Below are 19,143 nucleotides of genomic sequence, written 5' to 3'. Positions count from 1 at the left end.
ACTACGTATATGTATAATCAATACAATACTACGCATATATATAAGCAATACAGTACTGTGGATACAAATGAAAATATGGTTTGACCACTTGTTATGATCACCACTCACGGTTTGTTGTATAGAAGATGCGTGGTATTGGTATCCAGGCAGCTGGGTGGTCCCATTGGATCCGTAGATTTGTCAAGCTGGTATAAGTTTTCTGAAACTGGAGAAAATGGTTAGCAAGGCAGAACATTAGAATAGCTTTATATGCAGATAGAGTGCTCCAATATGTTTGCGCTTGCGAATTTTCGGCAATATCTGCTACACTATAGATCAATCTAACCTACACTGACTATCTCACCCTAACTATCTGAATTATATATTAACTGTCTAATGTAATGAGTGGAAAGCACAGCAATGACACTGCTGTCTCTTTCATAACTGCAATAAACTTTAGAAAATAGCTGCTGGGGAGGTTCTTATTTAGTAAGGGGTATGCAACTCTTCTATTGGTTGCTAGGGATGTTGCTAAGCTGTGACAAAGCCTTCTCATTGGCCCACAAGGTAGAAGAAGGGAGGGATGATCACCTGATGTGTACTTGGTTGTTGATGCCAGACGGGCCGGTCTGAATATTTCAAAATCTGCTCAGTTACTGGGATTTTCACGCACAACCATTTCTAGGGTTTACAAAGAATGGTGTGAAAAGGGAAAAGCATCCAGTATGCGGCAGTCCTGTGGGCGAAAATGCCTTGTGGATGCTAGAGGTCAGAGGAGAATGGGCCGACTGATTAAAGCTGATAGAAGAGCAACGTTGACTGAAATAACCACTTGTTACAACCGAGGTATGCAGCAAAGCATTTGTGAATCCACAACACGCACAAGCTTGAGGTGGATGGGCTACAACAGCAGAAGACCCCACCGGGTACCACTCATCTCCACTACAAATAGGAAAAAGAGGCTACAATTTGCACAAGCTCACCAAAATTGGACTGTTGAAGACTGGAAAAATGTTGCCTGGTCTGATGAGTCTCGATTTCTGTTGAGACATTCAAATGGTAGAGTCCGAATTTGGCGTAAACAGAATGAGAACATGTATCCATCCTCTGATGGCTACTTCCAGCAGGATAATGCACCATATCACAAAGCTCGAATCATTTCAAATTGGTTTCTTGAGCATGACAATGAGTTCACTGTACTAAAATGGCCCCCACAGTCACCAGATCTCAACCCAATAGAGCATCTTTGGGATGTGGTGGAACGGGAGCTTCGTGCCCTGGATGTGCATCCCTCAAATCTCCATCAACTGCAAGATGCTATCCTATCAATATGGGCCAACATTTCTAAAGAATGCTATCAGCACCTTGTTGAATCAATGCCACATAGAATTAAGGCAGTTCTGAAGGCAAAAGGGGGTCCAACACCGTATTAGTATGGTGTTCCTAATAATTCTTTAGGTGAGTGTATATCTAATAAATTTGGAATATATAACTGTTAATATAAGGTCTTAAAGACTGATTATAGAGGGTGGCCTCCCAAAAAATCGCCCGCCTCCCACGATGAATGAGCAAGTGTAATGTTTTGTTTGTTTGCTTGTTTTTTTAATTACCCACAAGTCACAAAAGATGCTGAAAGTGGTCCCCGTTCACGCCTATGCATCTTTGGGCACGTCGGATTATGTTTGCTGATACTGCTTGCAGCTCTTCAACAGTAATACTGCAGAAGAAAAAATGTCCTGCTTTTTCCAACAAGATGGGGCAATTTGCCACACCTCATGGAACTCACTGGCATGGGTTCATGAACTGTTTACGGAGCAGCGACCTGTGAGCAAGGGGTTATGGCCACCATGTTCTCCAGACTTGTCCACATGAGATTGGGAAACTTAAAATAGAAAGTGGATGACCTCAAGAAAAGCATCACAGACACCATCCACAGCATCACTGCAGAAGAGCTGCGTGCAGTATCAGCCAACAGAATCCGACCTGCCCAAAGATGCATAGACGTGAACGGGGACCACTTTCAGCATCCTTTGTGACTTGTGGGTAATTTAAAGAAAACCTAGCCACTTGCTCATTCATCTTGTTATACTGCCGCTGGAGGCAGGCTACTTTTTCGTGGGCCACTATATATATATATATATATATATATACAGTACAGACCAAAAGTTTGGACACACCTTTTCATTCAGAGAGTTTTCTTTATTTTCATGACTATGAAAATTGTAGATTCACACTGAAGGCATCAAAACTATGAATTAACACATGTGGAATTATATACATAACAAACAAGTGTGAAACAACTGAAAATATGTCATATTCTAGGTTCTTCAAAGTAGCCACCTTTTGCTTTGATTACTGCTTTGCACACTCTTGGCATTCTCTTGATGAGCTTCAAGAGGTAGTCCCCTGAAATGGTTTTCACTTCACAGGTGTGCCCTGTCAGGTTTAATAAGTGGGATTTCTTGCCTTATAAATGGGGTTGGGACCATCAGTGGCGTTGAGGAGAAGTCAGGTGGATACACAGCTGATAGTCCTACTGAATAGACTGTTAGAATTTGGATTATGGCAAGAAAAAAGCAGCTAAGTAAAGAAAAACGAGTGGCCATCATTACTTTAAGAAATGAAGGTCAGTCAGTCAGCCGAAAAATTGGGAAAACTTTGAAAGTAAGGGCTATTTGACCATGAAGGAGAGTGATGGGGTGCTGCGCCAGATGACCTGGCCTCCACAGTCACCGGACCTGAACCCAATCGAGATGGTTTGGGGTGAGCTGGACCGCAGAGTGAAGGCAAAAGGGCCAACAAGTGCTAAGCATCTCTGGGAGCTCCTTCAAGACTGTTGGAAGACCATTTCAGGGGACTACCTCTTGAAGCTCATCAAGAGAATGCCAAGAGTGTGCAAAGCAGTAATCAAAGCAAAAGGTGGCTAATTTGAAGAACCTAGAATATGACATATTTTCAATTGTTTCACACTTGTTTGTTATGTTTATAATTCCACATGTGTTAATTCATAGTTTTGATGCCTTCATAGTCATGAAAATAAGGAAAACTCTTTGAATGAGAAGGTGTGTCCAAACATTTGGTCTGTACTGTATATATAATAAGTCTCCTTGTCTCCTTTTAATCATTTTATTTATTCTCTTTTTCTTAATTTCTTTTATTTGTCTTATTTCTTCCATTTGTATCTTTGTTAGCTCTTAATTTCACGTTCATTAAATGTGCCAGTTTGTCTTTCATCAAAAGTTGACTTGTAGATATACCAACTGAAATGCTTTTAAAAGTTCTTTATTACTTTCAAAAAATTTTAAAATAATTCTCTCATTCCTATTAAAAACAGTAATTTGAAATGATTTGTCTGATTTTGCCCCCTCTACAAAAAGACAAACAAATAGAAAGATAAATGGTTGCATATTTTCTCTGCTTCTGAAGATAACATTTTGAAGACGATCCAAGAGCAAGGTCAGTTGAGTGACATTGCTGCAGGGTATTGTCCCATGTGCTTATTCTAACATTTCCAGTTTGTTGCTTCAGGTTTCTATATACATGATATTACAGTCAGAGAGCACTGTTCCATTTACAAGTGGTTGATTCCAAACAATGGTTTGTGATCTACCTTTATGATTGTCTCTATGTTGCCTGAAGTAATAACTTAATACATGGAAAAGTCAACATAGCTTGTATAATATATCTATCTATATAAATAAATAAATATATAAATATATATATATATAACCTTTAACAAAACTGTCCATACATATATCAATCCTTCAAGTACTAAATACTGTATTAATGCTGAATATGAAAGCAGAATCCACAATCCATACATCTATATAATGGTACATATAACCTTAAAGACCACTGAACATAATAATTTCATAATGGATGTTGTCAATCCTAAAACATTTGCATCTTATTGCAAATTCATACTCAAAATAATTTAAAAAAATATGATTTTTGGCTAGGAGGCATAATTTAGAATACAATACATAATATATATATAGGTTCCACTTTGACACATTGTACTTCATGCTACTAGTAAATTTGGATTGATATTACAGTTGAGCGGACACCTGGATGTTCGGCCAAACTTCACAAAAAAGTTTGAGTTCGGGTCCCAAACTTGACCCGAACTTGATCCTGAACCCGAACCTCATTGAAGTCAATGGGGACCCGAACTTTTGGAGCACTAAAATGGCTCTAAAAAAGTAATGGAAAAGGCTAGAGGGTTGCAAATTGCAGCAAAATGTGGTTAAGAGCATGGCAAGTGCTCTGCAAACAAATGTGCATAGGGAAATGACTTAAAATAACATAAAATACGTAAAAATAAAAAATAATAATCTTGATCTTGGAGGACGAGGTCCATATGGAGTAGGAGGTTGAGGAGGCGGTGGATGTGGCGGTGGAGGAGAAGGGGGTAGCCAACACTGGTTTTTGGTTTTAATTTTTAAAAAAAAATTGTTTAAATTAGGGTACACCCCAAAACATTGGGAAATATAACCTGTGATAACCCCCTCCAGCCGTGCTAAACAAATGTTCAGACAATACACTGACTGCAGGGCAGGCCAGCATCTCCAAGGCCTAAAGGGCAAGCTCAGACCATGTGCCCAATTTGGAGACCCAGAAGTTGAAGGAGGCAGACTCATCAGTCAGTACGTGTAGGCATGTGCACATATAATGCTCCACCATGTCGTACGTCCCCGTGATGTCCACGATCCAATTGGATATCTGTTCTTTTCTGCGCCTACCATGTTGATCACGGTTTGCAGCGAATCAGGGTTCCACGCCGGAGAGGGAGCGTGAGAAAGGGATACCACATCCAAGGGAGGTCAATGTATGAAATTAAATGTGATCGAGCGGAAATGTGGGACAAATTATTGAAGCCGAAGTTTCCAAGTAAAGGAGGGGGCGCGCAGCAATTACTCACTGCCGACACTGCTCAGGGAGGTAGTGACGATAAATAACAATACAGGACTCTTAAGATGCACTGTTATTGGAATGATAAATAAAAAATTATGGGGAATGTCACTGGGGTATTTTGTATTTGGAAACATTAGATAGAAGAGGCCCTGCTGCCGCTTTGTTGACTCTAGATAACTTCTGCCTGATCGCACGTCCCCGTGATGTCCACGATCCATTTGGATATCCTCTCTATCAACTTTCGATTATTTTTTCTGCGCCTACCATGTTGATCACGGTTAACGGCGAATCAGGGTTCCACGCAGGAGAGGGAGCGTGCGAAAGAGATACCACATCCAAGGGAGGTGTCACAACTAGTGATGAGCGGGAGGTGCCATATTCGATTTCGCGATATTTCGCGAATATTCGAATGAATATTCTTATTATTTTCGGCGAAATCGAATATTCGTAATTATTTAATTTTTCGCGAATAATATGCGATTAAAATAATCGTGCGATTAAAATAATCGTGCGATTTTATTTATTTTTTTTCCTGTATAAGGCAATGTTCCTATGACTATGGCTAGGCTAATATGTGTATTTTACGAAATTTCTTAATATTGCTCTAACTTCGTCTTTTAGAATATTCGTAATATTGCTCTAACTCCGTCTTTTAGAATATTACGGATATTCTAAAAGACGAAGTTAGAGCAATATTAAGAAATTTCGTAAAATACACATATTAGCCTAGCCATAGTCATAGGAAAAAAAAAAAAATCATAAGATTAAAATAATCGTACGATTATTTTAATCTTATGATTTTTTTTTTTTTCCTATGACTATGGCTAGGCTAATATGTGTATTTTACGAAATTTCTTAATATTGCTCTAACTTCGTCTTTTAGAATATTCGGAATATTGCTCTAACTCCGTCTTTTAGAATATTACGAATATTCTAAAAGACGAAGTTAGAGCAATATTAAGAAATTTCGTAAAATACACATATTAGCCTAGCCATAGCCATAGGAAAAAAATAAATAAATCATAAGATTAAAATAATCGTACGATTTTTTTTATTTTTTTTCGAAAAAAAAATACGAATATTCGATTTCGCGAATATTTTGAACTATATTCTAAATATTCGCGAAATCTCGAAATTGCGATATTCGAGAAAAAAATTCGAAATTCGAATATTCGCGCTCAACACTAGTCACAACCAGACAGTTGAGAAGCTCTGACAGGAGCCGTCCAGATCCTCCTCCTTGAGTTTCTCTGTTTTGGTTTCTGTTCCTCACCTCGTTAGTCTATCTCAGCTGTCATGCAGTCAGACTGATTACCTCCCTTTAAATTCCTCCCCATAAGGCAGTAGTGTGCGGCTGATACAACTTCCTGGAGTGTGTGTGCATGCATGCTGTTCCTAGCTCCCAGTTCTACAAGATAAGTTCTGTTTATGTATTTATGATTTTCTGTTTTCTGGATCCAGGTGACCCTGACTCCCTCCGTGTCTGTGTAGGGAGCCGGTGGTCGTGTCCCCTCACTATTGTAGGGCCTTCAGGTCTAAGATAGCCGAGGTACGTGGATATGCGCCCATCCACCTTTGGGGTGGTCGCATAGGCTGAGCAATAAGGGAGAGCGGCAGGTCGATTGCAGGGGTCTCCCTTTTGTTCCTTAGTTGTGGGTCCAGTAAGTCATTGTTTGTATTGTATTATCTTGTTTCCTGTACACCATCCGTGACATTATCAGCCGCCTAAACCGTCTAAAGCATGGATCCGGTTACACTTTTGGCTGAACGCTTTCAGGGTCTTGCTTTGGAGGTAGCTGACCTCCGTAAGACTTTTTCTCAGTTTCAAGTGACCGGTTCAGCTTGCGTTCATGGAGTTTGTGCTGAGCCTAAGATTTCGCTCCCGGATACGTTTTCCGGGGGTAGTGAGAATTTTGTACGTTTTAGAGAGGCTTGCAAACTCCATTTTCGCCTTCTTCCCCATTCTTCTGGTGATGAAGAACGAAGAGTGGGTATCATTATATCGCTGCTCAGGGGTAACGCTCAGTCCTGGGCCTTTTCGCTGCCGGAGGGGGCACGGCCCCTCCGTTCAGTGGATGAATTCTTTTTAGCCCTGGGTCAGATATATGATGATCCGGATCGTATTGCTCTGGCTGAGTCTAAACTACGTCTGTTATGCCAGGGTAAACAATCCGCAGAGATTTACTGCTCAGAATTTCGGAGATGGGCAGCAGATACGGGTTGGAATGATGCTGCACTCCGAAGTCAATTTTGCTATGGTCTTTCAGAGGGATTGAGAGATGCATTTGCTTTTCATGAAAGACCTACCTCCTTGAATTCTGCTATGTCTCAGGCTGTTCGTATTGACAGGCGTCTTAGAGAGAGAGGAGAGATCTCTCCTTCCTGTCATACTCAGTCCCGGGACAGTGCAGCGGTCTCACTCTGTGCGCAGGGGTCTCAGTCGCTGTCAGCCCCTTCTGAGCAGGAACCCATGCAGCTGGGGTTGATTGCCTCTGACAATAGAAGATTCAGCCCGCAGGGGAGGGTTTGCTTTTGTTGTGGAGGTATAAATCATCTGGCAAATGTTTGTCCCTCTAGGAGATTCAGGCAGTTTTCTGGGAGTAATAAAGAGACAAAAAGGAAGAAATCTTTTAAGAATGTTCCGTCTGTTACTATTGGCAGGGTTGAGGCGGAAATTGAAGGTTTTCCTTTTGCTTGTAGTTCCCGTTTTGTCCTGCCTGCTAGGGTGGCGCTAGAGAGCAAGAGCATTTTTTGTGAGATTTTTGTGGATAGTGGAGCAGCTGTCAACCTCATTGATAATCAATTTGCAATAACTCATGGTTTCCAGGTATGCACTTTGGGAAGAGATATTCCTGTTTTTGCTATTGATTCAGCTCCACTTTCTCAGAGATCATTAAAGGGCATAGTTCACAATATCCGTTTAATTGTGAATGATGCTCATGTTGAGGATGTGTCATGTTTCGTCCTTAGCGGTTTGCCTACTCCTCTAGTGTTGGGGCTACCCTGGCTCACTAAACATAACCCCACCATTGATTGGCAAGCGAGGCAAATAAATGGTTGGAGTAACTTTTGCAGAGAGAATTGCCTCATGACATCTGTTTCTGAGGTTTCTACTAAAACTGTACCACCTTTCCTCTCTGAATTTTTGGATGTTTTCTCTGAGAGTGGAGTTCAGGGTTTACCTCCGCACAGGGAGTATGATTGCCCTATTGATCTCATCCCAGGCGCCAAGCTGCCTAAATCTCGTTTATACAATCTTTCCCAACCTGAGAGGGTCGCTATGCGTACTTATATCTCTGAGAGTCTGAGAAAAGGACACATACGACCCTCGAAGTCACCTGTTGCCGCTGGTTTTTTCTTTGTTAAGAAAAAAGATGGTTCTTTAAGACCTTGTCTGGATTTCAGGGAGCTGAACAGTATCACTATTCGTGATCCTTATCCGCTTCCTCTGATCCTGGACTTGTTTAACCAGGTTGTTGGGGCGAAAGTCTTTTCCAAATTAGACCTAAGAGGGGCATACAACCTGGTTAGGGTCAGAGAAGGAGATGAATGGAAGACGGCTTTCAATACCCCTGAGGGCCATTTTGAGAATTTAGTTATGCCTTTTGGTTTGATGAATGCCCCAGCCGTTTTTCAGCATTTCGTCAACAGCATTTTTTATCATTTGATGGGAAAATTTGTATTAGTGTATTTGGATGACATTTTGATTTTTTCTCCTGATTTCAAGACTCATAAGGAACACTTATGTCAGGTCTTACTCATCCTGCGGGAGAATAAATTATTCGCGAAACTGGAAAAATGTGTGTTTGCGGTTCCAGAGATCCAATTTCTGGGGTTTCTTGTCTCCGCTTCTGGTTTTCGCATGGACCCCGAGAAGGTTCGCGCTGTGCTTGAGTGGGAGCTTCCTGAGAATCAGAAGGCGCTGATGCGTTTTTTAGGCTTTGCTAATTATTACAGGAAATTTATTTTGAATTATTTCTCTGTTGTTAAACCACTCACTGATATGACCAGAAAGGGGGTAGATTTTTCTTCCTGGTCGGTAGAGGCGCGTAAGGCCTTTTCTAATATCAAGGAGAGTTTTGCTTCCGCTCCCATCCTAGTACAACCTGATGTTTCGTTACCCTTCATAGTTGAGGTTGATGCTTCTGAGGTTGGGGTGGGTGCGGTCTTGTCTCAGGGTTCCTCTCCTGCCAAATGGCAACCGTGTGCCTTTTTCTCAAAGAAGCTCTCCTCCGCAGAGAGAAATTATGATGTGGGAGATAGGGAATTGTTGGCCATCAAGTTGGCTTTTGAGGAATGGCGCCATTGGCTAGAGGGAGCCAGACACCCTATTACCGTGTTTACTGACCATAAAAATCTGGCCTACTTGGAGTCAGCCAAGCGTCTGAACCCGAGACAGGCCAGATGGTCTCTGTTCTTTTCAAGGTTTAATTTTGTTGTTACGTTCCGCCCTGGGGTTAAGAATGTGAAGGCAGATGCCCTATCACGTTGTTTCCCGGGAGGTGGGAATTTTGAAGACCCGGGTCCCATTTTGGCTGAAGGTGTGGTGGTCTCTGCTCTTTTTCCTGAATTGGAGGCAGAGGTGCAGGCAGCCCAGTCAGAAGCTCCTGATCTTTGTCCTCCTGGGAGGTTGTTTGTGCCTCTCGCTTTGAGACACAAGATTTTTAAATAACATCACGATACGGTCCTTGCTGGGCACCCGGGGACAAGAGCCACACTGGATCTCATTGCTCGGAGATTCTGGTGGCCTGCGCTTCGTAAGTCGGTTGAGGGTTTTGTGGCAGCTTGCGAGACTTGCGCTCGTGCCAAGGTCCCTCATTCACGGCCATCAGGTCCTCTCCTTCCTTTGCCCATTCCTTCCCGTCCTTGGACACATCTGTCCATGGACTTCATAACGGACTTGCCTCGTTCCTCAGGGAAGTCTGTGATTCTGGTGGTGGTGGACCGTTTTTAGCAAAATGGTGCATTTTATCCCTTTTCCTGGTTTGCCCAATGCTAAGACGCTGGCGCAGGCATTTGTTGACCACATTGTCAAATTGCATGGGATTCCTTCAGACATTGTCTCTGATAGGGGCACGCAGTTTGTTTCCAGATTCTGGAAGGCCTTCTGTTCTCGCTTGGGGGTTCGCTTGTCATTCTCTTCTGCTTTCCATCCGCAGTCGAATGGCCAGACAGAGCGTGTCAATCAGAATCTGGAGACATATCTGCGCTGTTTTGTGGCGGAGAATCAGGAGGATTGGTGTTCTTTTTTGTCCCTTGCTGAGTTTGCTTTAAATAACCGTCGTCAGGAGTCCTCTGATAAGTCACCATTTTTTGGTGCATATGGGTTTCATCCGCAGTTTGGGACTTTCTCTGGAGAGGGCTCTTCTGGTTTGCCTGATGAGGACAGATTCTCCTCGTCTTTGTCATCTATTTGGCAAAAGATTCAGAATAATCTAAAGAACATGAGTGAGAGATATAAGCGTGTGGCGGATAAGAGACGTGTGCCTGGTCCGGACCTGAATGTTGGTGATTTGGTGTGGCTGTCTACCAAGAATATCAAATTGAAGGTTCCCTCCTGGAAGTTGGGTCCTAGGTTTATTGGGCCTTACAAGATCCTGTCTGTCATCAATCCTGTTGCCTACCGTCTTGATCTTCCTCAGACTTGGAAGATCCATAATGTTTTCCATAAGTCCTTATTGAAACCTTATGTTCAACCTATTGTACCCTCGCCTTTGCCTCCTCCTCCGATTATTGTTGATGGAAATCTTGAATTTCAGGTCTCTAGGATTGTGGATTCTCGTCTTGTCCGCGGTTCCCTCCAGTACCTCGTTCATTGGGAGGGTTATGGTCCTGAGGAGAGGATGTGGGTCCCAGTGACGGACATTAAGGCCTCTCGTCTCATCAGGGCTTTCCATAGGTCCCATCCTGAGAAGGTGGGCCCTGAGTGTCCGGAGTCCACTCCTAGAGGGAGGGGTACTGTCACAACCAGACAGTTGAGAAGCTCTGACAGGAGCCGTCCAGATCCTCCTCCTTGAGTTTCTCTGTTTTGGTTTCTGTTCCTCACCTCGTTAGTCTATCTCAGCTGTCATGCAGTCAGACTGATTACCTCCCTTTAAATTCCTCCCCATAAGGCAGTAGTGTGCGGCTGATACAACTTCCTGGAGTGTGTGTGCATGCATGCTGTTCCTAGCTCCCAGTTCTACAAGATAAGTTCTGTTTATGTATTTATGATTTTCTGTTTTCTGGATCCAGGTGACCCTGACTCCCTCCGTGTCTGTGTAGGGAGCCGGTGGTCGTGTCCCCTCACTATTGTAGGGCCTTCAGGTCTAAGATAGCCGAGGTACGTGGATATGCGCCCATCCACCTTTGGGGTGGTCGCATAGGCTGAGCAATAAGGGAGAGCGGCAGGTCGATTGCAGGGGTCTCCCTTTTGTTCCTTAGTTGTGGGTCCAGTAAGTCATTGTTTGTATTGTATTATCTTGTTTCCTGTACACCATCCGTGACAGGAGGTCAATGGCTCTAATGTGATCGAGTGGAAAAGTGGGACTAGTTGTTAAAGTTAAAGCATCGAATGAAAGGAGGGGGCGCGAGTCAATTAAAGATGAATTTTAGAAATTTAATTCCCAGTCACCTATGCATAGCAGGGGGTTTTCATCGCCAAAAATTGGTTAATGTCAACCACTAATGGAACAGACGATTTTTAAAAATTTCGGTCCCTGTCAACTATGCAGAGCAGAGGTTTATTCACGGCAAAACTGGGTTCATGTCACCCACCAATTGAACAGACAATTTTACAAATATTAGGTCCCTGTCACCTATGTAGAGCAGGGGTTTGTATACGGCAAAATTGGTAAAATGTCACCTGACAATGTAACTGACGATTTTTTGAAATTTATGTCCCTGTCACCTATGCAGAGCAGGGGTTTATTCACGGCAAAAAAGGTAAAATGTCAGCCAAGAATGTAACAGACGAATTAGTGAAATGTATTTCCTTGTCCACTAGGTAGAGCAGGGGTATATCACAGCCAAAAATTTGTGAATTTCACCCAACAATGTAAGAGACAAATTAGTGAAATTTATTAACCTGTCCACTAGGTAGAACAGGGGTATATCAAAGCAAAAATTTGGGATATATAACCCAACAATGTATCAGACAAATGAGTGAAATGACTTAAAATAAAATAAAATACGTAAAAATTAACAAAAAATAATTTTGATGAATGAGGTGGAGGCGATGGAAGTAGCAGTGTAGGTGGAAGCGGCGGTGGAGGAGGACGAGGTAGCCAACACTGTTTTTTTGTTTTAATATTATTTTTTTTAAATTAGGGTACACCCCAAAAGAGTGGGAAATATCAAAAATACAACAATGAACAATTGCGCTGTAGTATAACAATGGCTGGGTAAGGCCGGTATACATGTCTATTCTGCACAAGGTACGGACAAGTCCTGTGGGATCCATGCCTGGTTCATTTTAATGAACGTGAGCTTGTCCACATTGGCTGTGGACAGGCTGCTGCGCTTGTCTGTGATAACGCCTACTGCCGTGCTAAACATACGTTCAGACAATACACTGGCTGCAGGGTAGGCCAGCACCTCCAAGGCGTAAAGGGCAAGCTCAGGCCATGTGCCCGATTTGGAGACCCAGAAGATGAAGTATGTGTAGGCATGTGCACACATACTGCTCCACCATGTTGCTGAAATGCTGCCTCCTGCTAAGACGTTCCAAATCAACTGGTGGTGCTGGTTGTTGTGGCTTGCTGACAAAGCTTTTCCACATTTCGGCCATGCTAACCCTGCCTTCTGAGTTGCTGGTGGTGCCCCAGCTGCGTTGGTGACGTCTTCCTCATCCTCTGCCTTTGCCTTGTGCTTCCACTGTGCTCCCGCTGTCAGGTGGAAATGCCACCAGCAGCGCATCTACCAGAGTGCGCTTGTACTCGCACATCTTATGATCACGCTCCAGTGACTGAATTAAGGACGGTATGTTGTCCTTGTAACGGGGATCCAGCAGCGTGGCCACCCAGTAATCAGCACAAGTTAGAATGTGGGCAACTCGGCGGTCGTTGCGGAGACACTACAGCATGTAATAGCTCATGTGTGCCAGGCTGCCCAGAGGCAAAGAAAAGCTGTCCTCTGTGGGAGGTGTATTGTTTGTGTTCTCTGTATCCCTCCAGCCACGCACCAGTGATGACCATGAGCTGGTTTAGGTGCCACCCTGCTGTGAACACAGTTCCTCCTCCTCCTCATCCTCCACCTCGTCATCCTCCAGAACTGTGCCCTGGCTGGACAATTGTGTACCTGGCGTTTGTGGGTGCAAGAACCCACCTCGGAGCCACTTGTGAATGACTGGCCTGAAACCCTCTTCCTCCTCCTCCTGTGCCACATCCTCTTCCATCATCGCCCAAAGTGTTTTTTCAAGGAGGCATAGAAGTGGGATAGTACGCTGAGAACAGCGTCATCGGCACTGGCCATGTTGGTGGAGTACTCGAAACAGCGCAACAAGGAACACAGGTCTAGCATGGAGGCCCAGTCATTGGTGATGAAGTGGTGATGTTCTGCAGAGCGACTCACCCGTGCGTGCTGCAGCTGAAACTCCACTATCGCCTGCTGCTGCTCGCACAGTCTGGCCAGCATGTGCAAGGTGGAGTTTCACCTTGTGGGCACGTTGCATATGAGGCGGTGAGCGGGAAGGCGAGCAGCAGCAGGGTGAGAACGCCGAAAGCGCGCACAGACGGCCCGCACTTTCTGCAGCCGCTCTGACATATCCGTGTAATTTTTAAGGAACCTCTGCACCACCAAATTCAGCACATGCACCAGACAAGGGATGTGCGTCAAACCAGCTGGTCCCAGAGCTGCTACAAGATTTCGCCCATTATCGCACACCACCAGGCCTGGCTTGAGGCTCACTGGCACCAACCACTCATCAGTCTGTTGTTCCATGCCCGTCCACAGCTCCTGCGCTGTGTGGGTTTTTTCCCCCAAACAGATACGTTTTAAAACTGCCTGCTGTCTTTTACCTCTGGCTGTGCTGAAATTGGTGGTGAAAGTGTTACGCTGACCAGATGAGGAGGCGGTAGAGGATGAGGAAGCGGAGTAGGAGGAGGAAGCAACAGGAGGCAAAGAGAAGCGCCCGGCAATCCTCGGTGGTGGAAGGACATGCGCCAAACTGCTATCCGCCTCAGGCCCAGCCGCCACTGCATTTACCCAGTGTGCTGTTAGGGAGATATAACATCCCTGACCGTGCTTACTGGTCCACATATCCGTAGTTAGGTAGACCTTGCCACAGATGGCGTTGTGCATTGCACACCTGATTTTGTCCCCCACTTGGTTGTGAAGGGAATGGATGACTCGCCTTGAAAAGTAGTGGTGGCTGAGCACGACGTACTGTGGGACAGCCACAGCCATAAGGCTTTTAAAACTCTTCCTCTCCACCAGACTGAATGACAGCATTTCAAAGGCCAGTAATTTTGAAATGCTGGAATTCAGGGCCAGGAATCGCGGGTGGGTAGGGGGGTACTTCCTTTTCCGCTCCAGTGTTTGGGAGATAGAGAACTGAACGCTTCCATGGGACATTGTGGAGATGCTTGGGGACCTAGGTGGTGGTGTTGCTGGCAGATCCTCTGTTTGCAGGGTACCAGGAGGCACTGTCACTCCAGAGGTGGATGAAGAGGCTGAGACTGCAGCAGAAGAGGAAGCAGGAGGAGCCAGAGACCTTTCTTGGTTTTTGAGGTGTCCATTCCACTGCAGCTCGTGCTTTGCAATTAGATGCCTGGTCATGCAGGTTGTGCTCTGGTTGAGAACGTTTATGCCTCGCTTCAGGCTCTGATTGCACAGCGTGCAAACCACTTGTGTCTTGTCGTCAGCACATTGTCGGAAGAACTGCCACGCCAGGGAACTCCTTGGAGCTGGCTTTGGTGTGCTCGGTCCCTTGCTGCGGTGGGCAGTAGCAGGCGTACTGTCTACGGGACGGCCGCTCCGCTTTTGCACCCTGCTCCCTCTTCCGCTGTGTTGGTGGCTCTGTGCGACCTATTCCTCCGAACTACACAGGTCACTCGCATGACCTTGATTCCATGTGGGGTCGAGGAACTCATCGTCCTCTACATCATCTTCCACCCAGTCTTCACCCCTGTCCTCCTTGTCAGTCTGCACACTTTCGAAAGCCACAGCAGTTGGCACCTGTATTTCGTCATCATCCGAGATGTGCTGCGGTGGTACTCCCATGTACTCATCTTGAAACATAAGTGGTTGGGCATCGGTGCACTCAATCTCTTCCACTTCTGGGGCAGGGCTATGTGGATGGCCCTGGGAAACCTTGCTAGCAGAGTCAACAAAAAGAAGAAGAGACTGCTGCATGACTTGGGGCTCAGACTGTTCGGCTGATTTGCAAGGGGGTGAGGTGAAAGACTGATGGACATCGGCTGCAGGTGCCAACTCTGATCCTTCTGCTGGAGACTGGGTGGGAGACAATGTGAAGGAACTGGAGGCACTGTCAGCACCCCAATCTACTATCGTCTGTACTTGTTCTGGCCTCACCATTCGTAGAGCTGCATTAGGCCCGACCAAATAATGCTGAAGTTTCTGTCGCCTACTCACACCTGAGGAAGGTGTTTCACTTGTGCGTGTAGCTGGCACAGATCGACCACGTCCTCTCCCTGCAACAGGAGCTCCACCAGCAGCACCACGACCGGGGCCACGTCCCTTATTTGACGCTCTCCTCATTCTCCGCAAATTCAGGATCTTGCCAAAAATTGGTGTTTTTTTTATAACAGAATATTATTGCAGTATTTCAAGCTTGTATTTCACACTGACAGATGCAGCAAAGGCCGCAAATTTAGTATTTTGCCAAAATGGGTGTTTTTTTAAACCCAGAAATATATTGCAGTATTTCAAGCTTGTATTTCACACTGACAAAGACTGCAAAGGGACAAGATGTAGGATATTGCCAAAAATGGGTGATTTTTTTAAACTTAGAATATTATTGCAGTATTTCAAGCTTGTATTTCACACTGATAAATGCAGCAAAGGCCGCTAATTAAGTTTTTTGCCCAAAATGGGTGTTTTTTTAAACCCAGAATATTATTGCAGTATCTAACGCTTGTATTTCACACTGACAAATGCAGCAAAGGCCGCTAATTTAGTTTTTTGCCCAAAATGGGTGTTTTTTTAATAACAGAATATTATTGCAGTATTTCAAACTTGTATTTCACACTGACAGATGCATCAAATGCCGCAAATGTAGTATTTTGCCAAAATGGGTGTTTTTTTTAAACCCAGAAAATTATTGCAGTATTTCAAGCTTGTATTTCACACTGACAAAGGCTGCAAAGGGACCAGATGTAGGATATTGCCAAAAATAGGTGCTTTTTTTAAACCCAGAATATCATTGCAGTATTTCAAGCTTTTATTTCACAGTAACAAATGCAGCATAGGCCCCAGATGTAGGGTATTGACAAAAATGGGTGTTTTTTTTAAACCCAGAAAATTATTGCAGCATTTCAAGCTTGTATTTCACACTGACAAATGCTGCAAATGCCCCAAATGTAGGGTCTTGCAAAAAATGGGTGATTTTTTTTAAAACCCAGAATATAATTGCAGTATTTCATGCTTGTATTTCACGGTCACAAAAGCACATATGCTGTGCTGGTGCACTCACTGAACTTGCATAAAATGGCTGCCGTATTGACTGCTATGCCCATGCAAAGGTCTTTATGGTAGACGATTGCATGCCCATGTACCTAATACTGTGTGACACCTGAAAACCCTATAATAGTGAGGGGACACGACCACCGGCTCCCTGCACTTAATACGGACGGAGTCAGGGTCACCTATCATCAAGCCAGCAAGGAGACACAAATAAAGGAAAAAGACTTATCTGAGGAATCAGCAGTAGCAGCCTCCAGCAGTGAACACAATCCAGGAAGAAGTATAAACCGCAAAGTGAGGCAGTATGGGAGGGAATATAAAGGGAGACAATTAGTGTAAATAGGTGACAGCTGGGAGAAGGAAAGGAGATGACAAAGTGAAACCAAAACAAAGAACGTCATGCAAGAGGTAGAGAAGAAAGTCTAACAGACCTTCTCACAGAACTGGCGGTGACAGTAGATCGCTGAGTTAACAAGCACTTCTGATTAAGGATTCTTTCCTATTCTCTCCCTCACAGCAGCAGCATCCTATCTCTACACTAATCAGAGCAGAGTGTAACAGTACAGCCTGGATCACAGCGGCTCCCTGTGACGATACGCTGACTTGCGCTCCAGCGTGGAACGCACCGGCCGTCTGCGATGATACGCTGGCTTGCGTTCCAGCGTGGAACGCAGCGACCGCCTGTGTTGTTACGCTGGCTTGCGCTCCAGCGTGGAAAGCAGTGGCTGCTGGGCCCTCCTGTGACTCCGCCCACTTACCGTCCGGCCCTTAAATAGAAGACAGGTGCTAAGCAGGGTGTTCCACTAATGGAGTGCGCACCCTGCTAGCTCCACTGCATCTGAGGACTCTGTCCACATATCCAGACCTGGATCCCTAACAACAGCGTGAAGGACTGTCTACCTTCTTGCCACTGGCTTCCCCACTGCTGGCTTCCTAGCCAGGACCAACTAACCGCAAGTATATGCCTGTTACCTGCTCTGATTAATGTCCTAGAACTCTGAGTGGGGTGGTTCCTGACTGGTGTGAGACGATACTCCCAAACCAACTCTGAACCTACTGCATACTATATACTAAACTGTGGACATGCTCTGAACCTACTGCATACTATATACTAAACTGTGGACATGCTATACTAACTCTGAACCTACTGCATACTATATACTAAACTGTGGACATGCTCTGAACCTACTGCATACTATATACTAAACTGTGGACATGCTATACTAACTCTGAACCTACTGCATACTATATACTAAACTGTGGACATGCTCTGAACCTACTGCATACTATATACTGAACTGTGCACAAGCTTATACTAACTTGTGACTCCTGTAATACTGGGAGACCTTCCTCTCCAGCAGTAATACTAAATAGATGGATAGCGGTAAATGATTTTGTTACCCCAAACTCTCCGCCCAAGACTGAGAGAAACGCCTGGGGTACATACTGAGTAACCGCGAATCCCACAGCCAAGAACAAGGGCAGTGGGATAATAGTGCATGTCCATTGCTTCCGAAGTTGAGATCCTAACTGATCAACTAGGTGCGTTACATATTAGTGGAACCCACATGGATCCAGCGGAAGTTGCAGGTCACCTCGTCACCCTCACTAAGAGGGTGGAGACCCTCAATGTGACTATACAACATCTCCAGCTAGAAAACCAGGCAATACGGCAACTTGTCACTCAGGGGCCAGGACACCCCCGTGATGGACCAGAACCCAAGGTCAGCCCACCTGAGATATTCGCGGGTGACCGAAGGCAGTTCAGGGATTTCCTGAACGCGTGCAAACTAATGTTTGAGCTGCAGCACCGGACTTACCCAACTGACAGAACAAAAGTACTTACCATGATCTCATACCTCAGGGGGGAGCCCAGAGCATGGGCCAATACTTATTTAGAAAAAGAAGACCCAGTCCTGGAATCCTTCCCTCTGTTCCTTGAAAAAATGGCCCTTCTCTACGAGGACCATAGTAAACAGCTGACCGCTGAGACCGCTATACGCAGCCTTAAACAAGGGAGACGACCTGTAGAGGACTTTATTGCGGAATACACTCGCTGGGCCCGGGAGACTGAATGGAATGACCTCACTCTTAGGAATCAGTTCCGCCTAGGCCTTTCCGAGGCCCTGAAGGACGAATTAGCCCGAGGAGAATTACCACTTACACTTAATGCCTTGATGCAGAAGGCCATCACCATTGACAGACGGCTGAGGGAACGCAGAGCCAAGAGAGTCTCAGGCTTCACACCCAACCCAAGACCGTCCAGCCAGGGTCCTGCTGTAGAGATGATGGAGATTGGGGCGATCCGAGGTCCTCTGACCGAGAGAGAGAAAGCCAGGAGACGTAACCTCAACTTCTGTTTATATTGTGCGTCTGCTGACCATACCGTTGACGGATGCCCCGCGATACGTAAGAAGTGCGAAGGTAAGAGCGGCACGTCTTGTACCTTAGGCAGTACTAAAAATAGTACTGGTGGTTACATATACACGTCTCTCACCTTACAGTGGGACCAAAACCGGATTATCATTGAAGCCATGGTGGACACGGGAGCATCGGGGAATTTTATCAATATGCATCTGGTTGAGCGAAATAAAATTCCCCACATGAGAAAAAACGTTCCGATATCCG

Source organism: Bufo bufo, chromosome 2, assembly GCF_905171765.1.
Source record: "Bufo bufo chromosome 2, aBufBuf1.1, whole genome shotgun sequence".
NCBI classification, from domain to species: domain Eukaryota; kingdom Metazoa; phylum Chordata; class Amphibia; order Anura; family Bufonidae; genus Bufo; species Bufo bufo.
This window is presented reverse-complemented; position numbering follows the sequence as displayed.